Below are 16,304 nucleotides of genomic sequence, written 5' to 3' on the forward strand. Positions count from 1 at the left end.
TTCAAACAGAAGAAAATGAGGCAAATTTCACCCTTCAAGAGGCAGAAATGGTATCAAGAACTGTTCAGATCCAAAGACATTTTACTAGGCTACTGTAGGAATTATTCACCCAGGTGAGCAAAAGGTTCAGGACTTGCTCCCATAGAGTAGTATTCTTTCCAGGGATGCTCTTCTGGTCACAGGCTGATGAGGCAAACTGGATCTGCGGGTTGCTGCCTCTCTCTTGCATTCATTTCTTTCTGAAGGAGACAAGTTTGCATTGATTCTGGAAATTATGCTGTCCTATCCTAAGCAAAAGAAATTCATCACTTGGTCCCGTATGATGACCTGGGAACCTACAAGTGTATAGGCCAAAGCCAAAGAATGAAAAAGTGCATTCAGTTGGTGTCATTGTTCCCAGCCACACACTTTCCTCTGGAATATGTGAGGAAGGGTACCTGGCAAGGAAATGGTTCCAATTTTCTTGTATTTCATTGTTTAATGAACTCTTTCTTTCTTTAAATTTCTCTTTCTCTCTTCCATGGAACAAAGACTTGCTGGACTTCATTGTTAATCTCCATTTTTTTTAAATGAGGAAACTGGCCAGAAGAGCTGAGTGTATTGCCTAAGAAAACATCGGAGCCAAATGTATGCAAGTTCTCTGACCATTAAGCATCTGCTGTGCCCACTGGAGAACATGGTCTTAGGATAGGAAGTGAGGTCATCTCTCACGGCTGCTATCTTCTTACTCCTGAGCCTCTTTGTCCTCACTCACCTATCCCCACACCCCTTTTCCCACCCTCCTTCACTTCTCCATGATTTTATAACAGACCTTACATTAGAAGCCACCTTCTTCAAAGGATCCGTGCACTTCACTTTGCGGTCAGGAAAGAAAGGGTCTAGCCTGATTTCTCTGCTACCAGAGAAACTGATTTCTCTGCTACTGCTTCCCCATATGTCAGGAGGACATTGGCTGTCCAAAGTACTGGGCACCAAAAAGTTAATAAAGGAGCTGATAATTTTATTAAATTCAGAACATTTTTTTGCCCACCATAATAGGCTCAAAAGCAACTATAAATTTGAAACATGAGAATAAGAAATGTGGAACTAAGCCCTGTTCACGAATTGACAAAATTCCTCTAATAAGCCCAAATTTACATTCTTGTTGTTCAGTCACTTAGTCGTGTTGACTCTTTGCAACCCCATGGACTGCAACACACTAGGTTTCCCTCTGCTTCCCAATCTCTCAGAGCTTGCTCAAACTCACATCCATTGAGTCAGTGATGCCATCCAAATCATCTCATCCACTGTGGCCCCCTTCTCCTCCTGCCTTCTATCATTCCCAGCATCAGGCACTTTTCCAATGAGTTGTCTCTTCACATCAGGTGACCAAAGTATTGGAGCATCAGCTTCAGCATCAGTCCTTCCAATGAATTATTCAGGATTGATTTCCTTTAGGATTGATTGGTTTGATTTCCTTGCAGTCCAAGGGACTCTTAAGAGTCTTCTCCAACACCACAGTTCAAAAGCATCAATTCTTTGGTGCTCAGCATTCTTCATGGTCCACCTCTCACATCCATACATGACTACTGAAAAAAACATAGTTTTGACTAGACACACCTTTGTTGACAAAGTAATGTCTCTGTTTTTCAATATGCTGTCTAGGTTTGTCACAGCTTTTCTTCCAAGGAGGAAGTGTCTTAATTTCATAGCTGCCGTCACCATCTGCGGGGGTTTTGGAGCCTAAGAAAATAAAGTCTGTCACTGTTTCCATTGTTTCCCCATCCATTTGCCATGAAGTGATGGGACTAGATGCCATGATCTTTGTTTTTTTGAATGTTGAGTTGTAAGTCAGCTTTTTCACTCTCCTCTTTCACTTTCATCAAGAGGCTCTTTGCTTTCTGCCATTAGGGTAGTGCCATCTGCATATCTGAGGTTATTGATATTTCTCCCGGCAATCTTAATTTCAGTTTGTGGTTCATCCATGCTGGCATTTCACATGATGTACTTTGTATATCAATTAAATAAGCAGGGTGACAATACACAGTCTTGATGTACTCCTTTCCCAATATTGAACCAGTTCATTGTTCCATGTCTGGTTTTAACTGTTGCTTCTTGACCTTCATACAGGTTTCTCAGGCAATACAGTCTGGTATTCCCATCTCCTGAAGAATTTTCCACAATTTGTTGTGATCCACACAGTCAAAGGCTTTAATGTAGTCAATGAAGCAGAAGTAGATGTTTACCTGGAATTCCCTTGCTTTTTCTGTGATCCAACAGACGTTGGCAATTTAATCTGTGGTTCCTCTGCCTTTTCTAAATCCAGCATAAATATCTGGAAGTTCTCAGTTCATGTACTGTTGAAGTCTAGTTTGGAGGATTTTGAGCATGACCTTGCTAACATGTGAGATGACTGCAATTGTGAGGTAGTGTGAGCATTCTTTGGCATTGCCTTTCATTGGGATTGGAATGAAAACTGACCTTTTCCAGTCCTATGGTTACTGCTGAGTTTTCCAAATTTGTTGGCATATTGAGCCAACAAAGGTCCGTCTAGTCAAGGCTATGGTTTTTCCTGTGGTCATGTATGGATGTGAGAGTTGGACTGTGAAGAAGGCTGAGCACCGAAGAATTGATGCTTTTGAAGTGTGGTGTTGGAGAAGACTCTTGAGAGTCCCTTGGACTGCAAGGAGATCCAACCAGTCCATTCTGAAGGACATCAGCCCTGGGATTTCTTTGGAAGCAATGATGCTAAAGCTGAAACTCCAGTACTTTGGCCACCTCATGCGAAGAGTTGACTCAGTGGAAAAGACTCTGATGCTGGGAGGGATTGGGGGCAGGAGGAGAAGGGGACAACAGAGGATAAGATGGCTGGATGGCATCACTGACTCGATGGATGTGAGTCTGAGTGAACTCTGGGAGTTGGTGATGGACAGGGAGGCCTGGCATGCTGTGATTCATGGGGTTGCAAAGAGTCGTACACAACTGAGCGACTGAACTGAACTGAACTGAACTGAGTGCAGCACTTTCACAGCATCATCTTTTAGGATTTTAAATAGCGCAACTGAAATTCCATCACTTCCACTAGCTTTGTTCATAGTAATGCTTCCTAAGGCCCATTTGATATCACACTCCAGGATATCTGGCTGTAGGTGAGGGATTACACCATCATGGTTATCCAGGTCTTTAAAATCTTTTTTACATAGTTCTTCTGTGTATTCTTGCCACCTCTTCTCAATATCTTCTGCTTCTGTTAGGTTTATACTGTTTCCTTATTGTGCTTTATTGTGTCTATTTTTGCATGAAATGTTCCCTTGGCATGTCTAAGTTTCTTGAGGAGACTTCTATTCTATTGTTTTCCCATTCTAATGTCTTTCCCATTCTATTGTTTTCCTCTATTTCTTAGAATTGTTCACTTAAGAAGGCTTTCTTATCTCTCCTTACTATTCTTTGGAACTCTGCATTCAGATGGGTATATCTTTCCTTTTCTCCTTTGCCTTTCTCTTCTCTTTTGTTTCAGCTATTTGTAAGTCCTCCTCAGACAACTATTTTGCCTTTTTGCATTTCTTTTTCTTCAGGATGGTCTTGATCACTGCCTCCTGTACAGTGTTAGAAACCTCTGTTCATAGTTCTTCAGGCACTCTGTGTATAAGATCTAATCCCTTGAACCTATTTGCCACTACCACTGTATAATTGTAAGGCATTTGATTTAGGTCATACCTGAATGGCCTAGTGATTTTCCCTACTTTCTTCAATTTAAGTCTGACATTTGCAATAAGGAGGACATTCAAGTGTTAGTCACGAGGTTGTGTCTGATTCTTATTCAACCCCCTGGACTGTAGGCAGGCTCCTCTGTCCATGGGATTTCTCAAGCAAGCATACTGTAGTGGGTTGCCATTCCCTTCTCAAGGGGATCTTCTGGACCCAGAAGTCATATTCCAGTCTCCTGCATTGCAGGCAGATTCTTTACCATCTAAGCCAACCAGGTGAGATCCATTTACATTCTAAAATAGCACACTTAAGAAAGTTATCCTCCCACTATAAAGTATACCTATCTTCTAAAAAAAAAAAGAGAGTCATAAATTGAGTATGGAGATTAAAGTTACAGCAATGCACTTCTCTTGGCTCCAAATCATAATGACCTCATCTATAATGGAAGAGGAAGAAAGCAAGAACAAAAGTGAGAAAGAGAGACAGAAAGAGGAGCTGAAGGGGTTGGAGGCCGCATGAGGGAGAAAGAAGAGGAAACGACTCAGACATGTACGGAGAGATACCAAAGGCCACAAAACAACTTTTGTTACTTATGGCTTCATATGTAAGCATTTGAACTTCACAAAATCCTAGTTCATATGAATTCTGAGTTAAACACAGGGACTCTCTCTATACCATAATAAAGTCTGTCCTCTTTAAGGGAAGTTGCCAGAAGCAACGTGCATCTAACCATGGGACATATCCTGTCACTGTTTTTCAAACGGAACCTCTACTGAAGTGAACTTCAATGACAGGATATGATCCAGCTCCAAGACGTGTTTCCCAAGGCAGCTTCATGCTGTGAGAGCTGGCCCACACAGCATGAAGCAGAACAAATAAGTCATGGACATCAGGGGTAGGGGTGGGGAAACAGGTAGAAATGTAACTAACCACATTACTCATTCTGACCACATTACTCATTGGATATATTGTACAAATTTAAGAATTTAAGGAATAAAGGAAGAAGAGATTCCACGCCATTTTATTTCCTCCCTTCTTTCTTCTAGAAAACCTGAAGTATGTATTTTAATATTCCATCCATTCTAAAACTCATACTTATGCATATGCTTTCCAATGAAACTATAATTTCTCTTATTTATTTATTCAGTCAGTAAACTCTTTGATCAAGAACTTACTAAAGTTTCTTGGGTGCCTAATATGTGCTACTATTTGCTCGTGTGTGTGTTATTTGCTCAGTGGCATCTGACTCTTTGCGACCCCATGGACTACAGGCCATCAGGCTCCTATGTCCATGGAATTCCCCAGGTGAGAATACTGGAGTGGGTAGCCATTCCCTTCTCTGGGGGATCTTCCGGACCCAGGGATCAAACCCATGTTTCCTGCATTACAGGCAGATTCTTTACCTTCTGAGCCACCAGGGAAGCCCCCCAATATGTGTTATACACGAAGAATTTAGAACTTTAAAGGCCCATGTATTTCCTGGTCCCAGGCCTTCTTCTCTAAAGATGCTCTTGCTGTGTGCCTTGAAAATAATACCCACATGCCTCTATCCTAGCACCCACCATGCTGCTTGTGGTTCTTCTTCCAAGACTCTAAGCTCCCGGAGGACAGGAACATTATAGAAACACAATGTTATGTCTCAGATCTACGCTGCCAGGTTGCGCATAATCAGCTAAAGGCAGGATTTAGAATTAAAGCTTAAAGACTTCTATAGAGCCATCTTCTTGGGGAGATTTTTAAATCTGTCATACCTGCCATCTGTAAATACCTGAGATAGAATAATAACTTGAGCACTTCTATAAAAAGTCTTATTACAAATCTGAAAAGAATAAATCCTCACATTTAGCACATAGAATATCCAGTGTACATTAGTGCTTTAAATTAGACTGGAAGGAAGCTAGAAAATAAATGATAGATTTTCTTTACATTGTAGCAGCCTAGATGACCTGTTATATTCTTTCTATAGCCACATTTCTATGATTCAGAAATTTAGCCATCTAATTAATAATAAGCATAAGTAGCTAGCAGTTTTGAGGAACCAACATTCTGATGTAATAAAGGCATATTCGAAATGGCCAGCTTTTTCATTCTCCTTTTTCACCTTCATCAAGAAGCTTTTTAGTTCCTCTTTGCTTTCTGCCATAAGGGTCTTGTCATCTGCATATCTGAGGTTAGTGCTACTTCTTCCAGCAATCTTGATTCCAGCTTGTGATTCATCCAGCCTGGCATTCTGCATGATGTATTCTGCATATGAAAGGTCATTGCTGAACCACAAAAGACACCAGGATTCTTGGCCTCCAGAGGAGAAGAATTCATTCTTGAGGCGAATGATCACATTCTTAAGGAGGCTTAATCACACAGAGCTTTTGTGTAAAAAAGTTTTATTAAAGTATAAAAAAGACAGAGAAAGCTTTTAACATAGACATCAGAAGGGGGCAGAAAAAGTGCCCCCTTGTTAGTGTTAGCAATGGAGTTATACACTTTTTAACTACTTATTACAATGAGTCGAAAGAACATCTGGAGGTTATAAAGACCCACTCCCATAATTTACATTTTAAGATTACAGGATTAGCCAGAAGGTTTTTTCCAGAAACTGTCCTCAAGCAGGATACATTATTGTTATATAATCCTAAGAAATGTAGAGGAAAAAAGTTTGTCCTTTCCTCCTCCCTTAGAATTCCAGACCCTTATCTCCTCCTCAAGAACCCCAGACCCCTCTCTCCTTGGGGACCACCAGACTTATCAACCTGCCTAGGAATTGACTCTCTCACATATAAGTTAAATAAGCAGGGTGACAATATACAGTCCTGACGCACTCCTTTCCCAGTTTGAACTACTCCATTGTTCTAGTCCAAGGCTCTACATAGTGCTTCCAATTCTGAGCTCTCTCAGCTCTGAATCCATGGAACGAGTGGCAGCAATGCATGGGCTATCTAGGAGCTGTTTTTGACACTTCAAAAAGCTTAACAGCACTTTGGACACTTTCTGGCAAGAATGCAAAAATGATACATTATTTATGGTGTGGAGAGGTACAATTTCTAACAATTTTATTTCTAGGAAAATACCCCAAAGACAATCTGGGAAAAATACAAAAGGTGTATATACAGGCTATTCACTGCAGCAGTATTTATAAAGTCTAAAGAGAAAATCCTATATGTCTCCCAGTAGTGTTGCAGGAAAGAAAGTGGGCCTGAGAGAATGGTCACATCCTAGGTCTCAGGTGAGTGTCTGGAATGGCTGCCAAGCAAGGGTTCTTGGCTTCACACAGGAAAGAATTCAAGCGCTAACCACAGTAAAGTGAAAGAAGGTTTACTCAGGGCAAAACACCCCACAGAGTATGGGCCACCTCAGAAGATGAGAAGCACCAGGGTACAGGGTTGTCGGTTTTTATAGGGGTAGGTAATCTCATAGGCTAATGAGTGGGAAGATTATTCCAACTATTTTGGGGAAGGGATGGGGATTTCCAGGAACTGGGCCACTGCCCACTTTTCAGTCTTTTATGGTCCAGTCTCAGAATTGTCATGTCATTTAGCTGATCTATTACAACGAGTGTATACTGAGTCTTCAGGTCTAGTGGAAGTCAATCATCTGCCATCTTAGACCTAGTTGGTTCTAACCAGTTTATGTCCTGTCCTCAATGCCTGTCATTCTTTTAAAGGTTATGTCCCACTGCCTTCCTACCTCAGGGAACTAGCTGAATAAATACAAAAGAGTACTATGTAGCTATAAAAAGCAAAGCAAATATCTCTATACACTCTATAAAATGACTGCTGAGATATACTAAAAAATAAGTGTGGAGGAAAATGGGCATGGAGTGCAAACATGTACCTATATATGTTAATATTTTCAAGTGAAAATAGGTAACTGCTTTTAAAGTTACCTATAAGTCAGAAGAGAGAAAAAGAGATATATTATGTCTGAATATGCCTTGGTTTATAAATTTGTAAATTTTAATTTTAAAATAAGCTACATATAAAATTTAAAAACAAAATGTTACATGAACCTAAAAGGATGTCTTAAGTTGGTGGCAAAACCAAACAGGAATTATTTAAATGACTTTAAAACATACTAATTTGTGACAACCTAGAATGGTGGGTTGGGGTGCGAGGTGGGAGGGAGTTTCAAGAGGGAGGGGACAAATGTATACCTATGGCTGGTTCATGCTGATGTATGACAGAAACCAACACAGCATTGTAAAGCAATTATCCTTCAATTAGAAATAAATGAACTTAAAAAAATACACTAATTTGATAGTAAATTCTTAATAGAATACACCATAGGAACAATAAGAACTGCAAAATGCCTTAAACACCTTGAGAGGTAGTGTAGATATTATTTTGAAACTGTATGCATATTGTGGAATAAAACAAGTAAGAAAGTATATTAATGTATTGCTTTCTGGTGCAGGAAAAAGACTGGAACCCCAGTCATACCAAATGGCAAGAAACTTGAGTGAAGTCATGACAAAAAGGCCATCTAGGCATCAATAAGAGCAACTACACTGGATTGAAATGCCTCTAGTATGTTTGAATCCGTGAAGCAGGGCTTTCCTGATGGTGCAGTGGTAAAGAATCTGCCTGCCAATGCAGGGACACGGGTTAGATCCCTGGTCGGGGGAATCCCACATGCCACAGGGCAACTGAGCCCGTGCACCACTACTGGGCCCGTGAGCTGCAACTCCTGGAGCCTGCACACCTGGAGCCCATGCTCTGCAACAAGAGACCGCACAGCAATGAGAAGCCTGTGCAACCAAGAGCAGGCCCCGCTCTCTGCAACTAGAGAAAGCCTGAGTGTGCAGCAGCAAAGACACAGCACAACCAAAGGTAAATAAATAAATAAAATTCGTGTTATTAAGAAAGAAAAGGAAAATCATTCCTGGTTCTCTTTCTCTGGGAAACTCCCAATCTATCTGCCTACAATTGGCCATCTTTGATGGATGCTAGGGAACCAATCCGAAGAAGGCAATGCAACCCACTCCAGTACTCTTGCCTGGAAAACCCCATGGACGGAGGAGCCTGGTGGGCTGCAGTCCATGGGATTGCTAAGAGTCAGACACGACTGAGCGACTTCACTTTCACTTTTCACTTTCATGCATTGGAGAAGGAAATGGCAACCCACTCCAGTGTTCTTGCTTGGAGAATCCCAGGGACAGGGGAGCCTGGTGGGCTTCCACCTATGGGGTCGCACAGAGTCGGACACAACTGAAGCGACTTAGCAGCAGCAACAGGGAACCAATCTGGGCTTCCCAGGTGGCTCAGTGGCTAAAGAATCCACCTGCAGTGCAGGAAACTCAGGTTCAATCCCTGGGTCAGGAAGATCCCCTGGAAAAGGGCATAGCAACCCACTTCGGTATTCTTGCCTGGAGAATCCCAAGGACAGAGGAGCCTGACGGGCTACTCCATAGGGTCACAAAGAGCTGGATACAACTGAAGTGACTTAGCACACACACACACAGGGAACCAATCCATTATTTTGAAAACTAGTAAATGGAAAGAAGCAAACATTTATCCTGCCCTTCCTATACAAATTATACCTCAGAGCAATGAGTTGATGACAGGAAATTCATCTTTGTAGAAATACGTATATAATAAATAAACATGGAATGACAGAAAGAGAATATAACTTTACAACTCCTGATAAAATAATGAATCTAGGCAATAAAACTTTATAGCTCCTAACATAACAGAAAGAAAAAAGACATGCAAACATTATGCACTTCCTGAAGACAGTACACAGTATCTACAAAACTGTCTTGCCAAAATTGTAGGACCACAAAGTTTTTAATAGGGGTCCATGAATCAGGCCCATGAAAATATTCTGGGAAATATATGAACTTGGATGGGTAAAAAATACATCCTGATCTTCAGTAACATTAAACTGAAGTTTAAATTCCCTTCGATTGCAAACATAGGTAACAAATTATAGAGATATTACTATTAGCGGTGCCTATAAATTTGCTGCCAAAGATTTTACAGATATTTTCATATCATATGACAACTGTTGGCTGGAATTTCAAAACATCATTACTACTCCAAAATGATGGTAGTTAAAGACCCATTGTGAGATCTTTAATCTAACATATTTTTTAAGAGAGCACAAATATTAACATCATATTGTGTTTTTAATAATTTAATATCTAAATAGAGAGAATGGGTTTCCTCTATAATCCTATGTATTTTGTTTTTTGCATTTAAAAACATTATTCTGAGAAGGAAATACTGTAAACCCACCGGAAAGATACAGTCAGCAAAACCCAGAGTGTGGAAAACTCTCTAGCACATATGAACTGTCTCTTTAAAAATAAACTGCAAGAGACCAGACGTGCCTGGGTTGCCTAACTGGCCTTTCTTATAAGTTTTCAGAAAACAGAAGCACAATAGTTGGAGTCCAAGCATTCTTGTGATGGTCTCCAGGTACCCTGTGAGAGGAAAGGGGAGGGTGCCCCTGGAATCATCTTCCTCTTCAATGCCGCTCCCCTGCCCTTCTCCCTTATCCTCTGTCACAGACACTTCTAACTCTTCCCCTCCCCCATGTCTTACATCACTTCCCAGAAGATGAAGTGTATCCTTTCCTGGTTTGCCAGCTGGTCGGGTTCTCAGTGTGAACCTTTCCAACAGAACCTGGTAGCTAAGACAGTATTGGGAAAATTACAGCCACTGCTTGAAAGTCTGGAGCGGCTCAGTGTGTCTGGAGCAAACACACTATCTTGTATCTTTGAGTGCCAGTTGCATCTTCAGGATAAATGGTTCTGAGGTTGGGCTGAGCAACAGCACAGTGAATTTGTCAGGCAGCTGAAGGTCAGTAAGGCAGGCTTTGTGGCAAAATTTTACTATGCTGTGGCTGCTACAGCTGCTGCAGAATGCTAGGCATTAAAAATCAAAGAAGATAACCAGAGCGAACGGCATCAAGGCCACAACTTTACCACGAGAACTTCAAACATGTCACTTAAAGATCTGGAGATGGTGTCCCGATTAGCTGACGGAACTCGCTGATCAGTACAAGCCTGGTGATTTCAACAGCCTATCAGCTGGACTCCTAGTGTAAATGTTTTCCATTTAAGCAAATCCAGATCAGCAGTCTGCCTCCTAACTTACTTCTTTCCAAGACAAGTCAAACCCTCAAGAATTTAAAGATGTCTTTGGCAACTATAATCAAAAGGAATCTACACATTATAACTCAAGCCTATTGTTAGCCTACAGGGGTATCAAACACAGCTCTTGAACTCCAGAAATGGAAGAATGGTGAAAAAAGGTCATGTTTTTATAATTTAGCTGGCTTCAGATACCTGGTTTTACCACCACTACCAAATTCTGGCGTAATTATCTGTCATCCCAACTACTAGCTTTTCTAGTTATGATTTAGTAAAAGTATGAAAAAAATCAGATTAGCTACTCCTTTCTCCACACTGATGCTTGTCTGAGTCTAAGTAACAATGACTTTTCTTCTAAAGTATATGAGACATCCTTGGAGCTGGCAGCAGATAGTCTTATTCTGTAAGTTGCTCTACAACAATAAACAATATGAAAACAAGTGACACTCTTTACAAGTTGAAGGGCTTATTTTTTATATCAAAATAAAGAATGAATTTTGAGAACCAAAAAAATAAATAAACTGCAAGAATAAAAGAGCCAAAAAAAGAAAAAGACAACAGAAAAGAGCCAAGAGGAAGAGGAAACATATAGAAGGAAGAGATGTAGATATAACAATCTTTAAAAATGCATGGTATTTATGTGCATCTTTATATAAACAAACTATTTTTAAAATTAAGTTATAATTGGGGAAACTTAAAAAGCCTCTTGATGAAAGTGAAAGAGGAGAGTGAAAAAGTTGGCTTAAAGCTCAACATTCAGAAAACGAAGATCATGGCATCTGGTCCCATCACTTCATGGGAAATAGATGGGGAAACAGTGGAAACAGTGTCAGACTTTATTTCTTGGGGCTCCAAAATCACTGCAGATGGTGATTGCAGCCATGAAATTAAAAGACGCTTACTCCTATGAAGGAAAGTTATGACCAACCTAGATAGCATATTCAAAAGCAGAGACCTTACTTTGCCAACAAAGGTCCGTCTAGTCAAGGCTATGGTTTTTCCTGTGGTCGTGTATGGATGTGAGAGTTGGACTGTGAAGAAAGCTGAAGACTGAAGAATTGATGCTTTTGAACTGTGGTGTTGGAGAAGACTCTTGAGAGTCCCTTGGACTGCAAGGAGATCCAACCAGTCCATTCTAAAGGAGATCAGCCCTGGGATTTCTTTAGAAGGAATGATGCTAAAGCTGAAACTCCAGTACTTTGGCTACCTCATGCGAAGAGTTGACTCATTGGAAAAGACTCTGATGCTGGGAGGGATTGGGGGCAGGAGGAGAAGGGGACAACAGAGGATGAGATGGCTGGATGGCATCACCAACTCAATGGATGTGAGTTTGAGTGAACTCCAGGAGTTGGTGATGGATAGGGAGGCCTGGCGTGCTGCAATTCATGGGGTCGCAAAGAGTCAGACACAACTGAGAGACTGAACTGAACTAAAGAGACTAGCTATATGATAGTAAGGAATTATTGCTAATTTTTAGGTGGAATAATAGTACTATGACTATGTTTCTTAAGTCCTTATCTTACATTTTGAGATTAATACTGAAATATTTATGCATGAAATTATATGATGCTTGAGATTTACTTTAGGATAATCCAGGAGGGGCGAAGTGGAGAAGTATGAAAGAAATCAGCTGATAATTATTGGTTGATCTGTATATCACAGCAGGTAATAGGCTCTACTTTTATTTAAATGTTCCCATAATTTTTTTAAGCCTAACATAAACCTCACATTTACCCATGATAAGACTATTCAGACAAACTCAAATATCATATTTACTTACTTTCAGTTATAGTTATACCAACCAAATGTAGGAACACTCATTTTCTCTTACTAATCAGAAGCTTTAGTATCTGATTAGTTAAAAGAGAGAGAGAAAAAAAATAAATTCATTATTATTTAACAAATACAAGTTTTAAAAGTTTCAAAATATAAAATTCTCGGGAGAGAAGTAATGAAAACAGGTTTATAATGGAGGAAAACCTAGATTGCTGATCTAATAAAATGTCTCATATAGTATTCTATTTAGTATGTATTTGGCTCACCAGATAGGTTGTAGTACGAAGTCAAGTGGGCCTTAGGAAGCATCACTACAAACAAAGCTAGTGGAAGTGATGGAAATCCAGCTGAGGCATTTCAAATCCTAAAAGATGATGCTGTTAAAGTGCTGCACTCAATATGCCAGCAAATCTGGAAAACTCAGCAGTGGTCACAGGACTGGAAAAGGTCAGTTTCATTCCAATCTCTAAGAAAGGCAATGCCAAAGAATGTTCAAACTACCGCACATTTGCACTCATCTCACATGCTAGCCAAGTAGTACTCAAAATTCTCCAAGCTGGACTTCAACAGTACCTGAATTGAGAATATCCAGATGTGCAAGCTGGATTTAGAAAAGGCAGAGGAACCCAGAGATCAAATTGCCAACATGCACTGGATCATAGAAAAAGCAAGAGAATTCCAGAAAAACATCTACTTCGTCTTTATTGACTACACTAAAGCCTTTGACTGTGTGGATCACAAGAAATTGAGGAAAATTCTTCAAGAGCCAGGCATAACACACCACCTTACCTGCCTCCTGAGAAATCTGTATGCAGATCAGGAAGCACTAGTTAGAACTGGACATGTAACAAAGGATTGGTTGCAAATTGGGAAAGGAGTACATCAAGGTTGAATATTGTCACCCTGTTTATTTTACTTATATGCAGAGTACATTAGGTGAAATGCTGGGCTGGATGAAGCACAAGCTGGAATCAAGATTGCCAGGAGAAATATCAATAACCTCAGATACGCAGATGACACCACCCTTATGGCAGAAAGCGAAGAAGAACTAAAGAGCCTCTTCATGAGACCAAAAGAGGAGAGTAAAAAAGCTGGCTTAAAACTCTACATTCAAAAAACTAAGATGTTGGCATCCGGTCCCATCACTTCATGGCAAATAGATGGGGAAACAATGGAAATAGTGAAAGACTTTATTTTCTTGGGCTCCAAAATCACTGCAGATGGTGACTGCAGCCATGAAATTAAAAGTCACTTGCTCCTTAGAAGAAAAACTATGACAAACCTAGACAGTATATTAAAAAGAAGAGACATTACTTTGCCAACAAAGGTCTGTCTAGTCAAAGCCATGGCTTTACCAGTAGTCATGTATGGATGTGAGAGTTGGACTATAAAGAAAGCTGAGCACCGAAGAATTGATGGTTTTGAACTGTGGTGTTGGAGAAGACTCCTGAGAGTCCCTTGGACAGCAAGGAGATCCAACCAGTCCATCCTAAAGGAAATCAGTCCTGAATATTCACTGGAAGGACTGATGCTGAAGGTGAAACTCCAATACTTTGGCCCCCTGATGCAAAGAACTGACTCATTGGAAAAGACCCTGATGCTGGGCAAGATAGAAGGCAGGAGAAGGGGACGACAGAGAACGAGATGGTTGGATGGCATCACCAACAAGACAGACATGAGTCTGAGCAAGCTCCAGAAGTTGGTGACGGACAGGGAAGCCTGGAGTGCTGCAGTCCATGGGGTCGCAAAGAGTCGGACACAACTGAGCAACTGAACTGAACTGTAGGTTGCAGGCTTTTGCCAAAGTATTACATTTCTCTAGTCCTGTACAGGAGCAAGGGTCCACTGACAATCAATCCTAAGTGCTTGGATACCAAGAGTAGAAGAAAAGACATCATGAAGTAAGGGGAGACTTTCTTTTGTCTTTGTCCTAGATTCACCAAACAACATCAGATCTTGTAGTTCCTAAGTAGATTTTTCAGTTGGGATGATTTCACTGTAACCAGCTGTCAAATTTAACAGTGACAATTCTTGTTATAAATTGTTGTGCTTAGTCACTCAGTCCTGTCCAACTCTTTGAGACCCTACGGACTATAGCCAACCAGGCTCCTCCATTCTTGAGACTCTCCAGGCAAGAATACTGGTGAGTGTGTAGATCCCTTCTCCAGGGGATCTTCTCAACCCAAGGATCAAACCTGCATCTCCTGCATTGCAGGTGGATTCTTTACCATCTCAGCCACTAGGGAAGCCCCCATTATAAATTAATACATTTATTTTCAAGTATAAATGTAAGTTTCAACAGCAAGAGCCCCACTTTATCTAGAGCCCAACCACACCCAAATGAACTGACCATGATGTTCCAGATATACAGAAGTATAAAATTCCCCCAAGGAACAGGAATTCAGAGATTCAGCTATCAGCTTTTTTTTTTTTTTTAATTTTTTTTTTTGAGGTAAGATTTTTTTATTTTAATTGGAGGTTAATTACTTTACAATATTGTATTGGTTTTGCCATACATCAACATGAATCCACCACAGGTGTACACATGTTCCCACTCCTGAACCCTTCTCCCACCTCCCTCCCCATCAGCTTTCTTATCTACAATTCTAGAAGGATGTTCATAAAATTTTGCCATAACCACAATCTATCATTTAATGAAGTAATAAAGCAAGTGTGTCCAAAAGTTGCCCCATAAATCATAGCACCTATTATATTTTCTTCTATGTATTACTATTAAACAGAATAATAGAATAAGGCACTTCAAAATTAGCAAAACATTTTTCTCTACTTACCATCACCATATGTCATGGTGAACTTCTTACCCTGGAAGGGGAGGGGAAAGCTAACCACTTTTGTGGTACTCTATGACAATACAACGAGGTTTGGAGAAGAACAAACTTAGGATGGGTGTAGGTCCAGCAAGGACCAGAATTACATCCACTCTCTTTGGTTGTAACTCAAGATGTATTCAACCAAAATTAACTTCAACCTCTGAGCCTTAACAACTCTCTTCTAGTTCCTGAAACTCTCATTCCATTCTGACTCTGCAGAAACATGAAAGGGCCTAGAGCCAAAGGATACTAGTGAAAGGGATAAGAAATCAACGACTAGATTGGTAGATGGATCAAATTATCTGATTGAACCTTAAAATTAACAGAGCATTTGAGTGGGTTCATAGGACTTTGGTTGTTTTCTTCTTTATCAAATTTGTACATAGCAAGTTTTCTAACAATGAGAAATCTATTTTTTTTTAATCTATGTTCTTTCTTTAAAAACCTGAGAGTCTGAAGGGACCAGAAGAGCCCGTGCAGACTAACATTAGAAGACTTCTTTGACTCTTCATTTTGAATCCTTGTGCTAAGGTGGACTCATCTGTCACCATCAAGTATTACTTTATTACATTCATGCTAAAGAACCCCATCAAAATACTTACTTTATGTTTTTTATAGTGCATTGCAAGATACAAAAACTTCTCTCTACCTTGTTTGATTTTTGATCAATTTGACAGTGCTGTGGAGTTACAGATGAAGAAACTGAGGCTGAGAGCGATGAAATGGATCACCTAACTGATGTTGGTTCAAAAGTAGCAGAATTAGGTACAAAATACAAGGCCCCAGCACAAATAAAGTGCTTCTGCTAGCCCACTATGTTCCCTCCTATGTGATTCTGTTAAAATAACTTAAAGTAGAAAATTCATCTTTTCTTATTTTTTCTCTAACCAAATATCTGACGAAAATGGATAAGGTGGCAA

General features: G+C 40.2%; 1 protein-coding gene and 1 pseudogene across 1 annotated transcript in view; one reads left to right on the forward strand and one right to left on the reverse strand.

Moving 5' to 3' along the window:
• The window catches only part of SLC35F2 (solute carrier family 35 member F2), a 67,539-nt gene that overhangs the window by 23,744 nt on the left and 27,491 nt on the right, over positions 1-16,304 (reverse strand). The window lies entirely within an intron of this gene.
• On the forward strand, positions 10,090-10,553 carry LOC139176121 (uncharacterized protein C14orf119-like; annotated as a pseudogene).

This window comes from Bos indicus, chromosome 15, assembly GCF_029378745.1.
Source record: "Bos indicus isolate NIAB-ARS_2022 breed Sahiwal x Tharparkar chromosome 15, NIAB-ARS_B.indTharparkar_mat_pri_1.0, whole genome shotgun sequence".
Taxonomy (NCBI): domain Eukaryota; kingdom Metazoa; phylum Chordata; class Mammalia; order Artiodactyla; family Bovidae; genus Bos; species Bos indicus.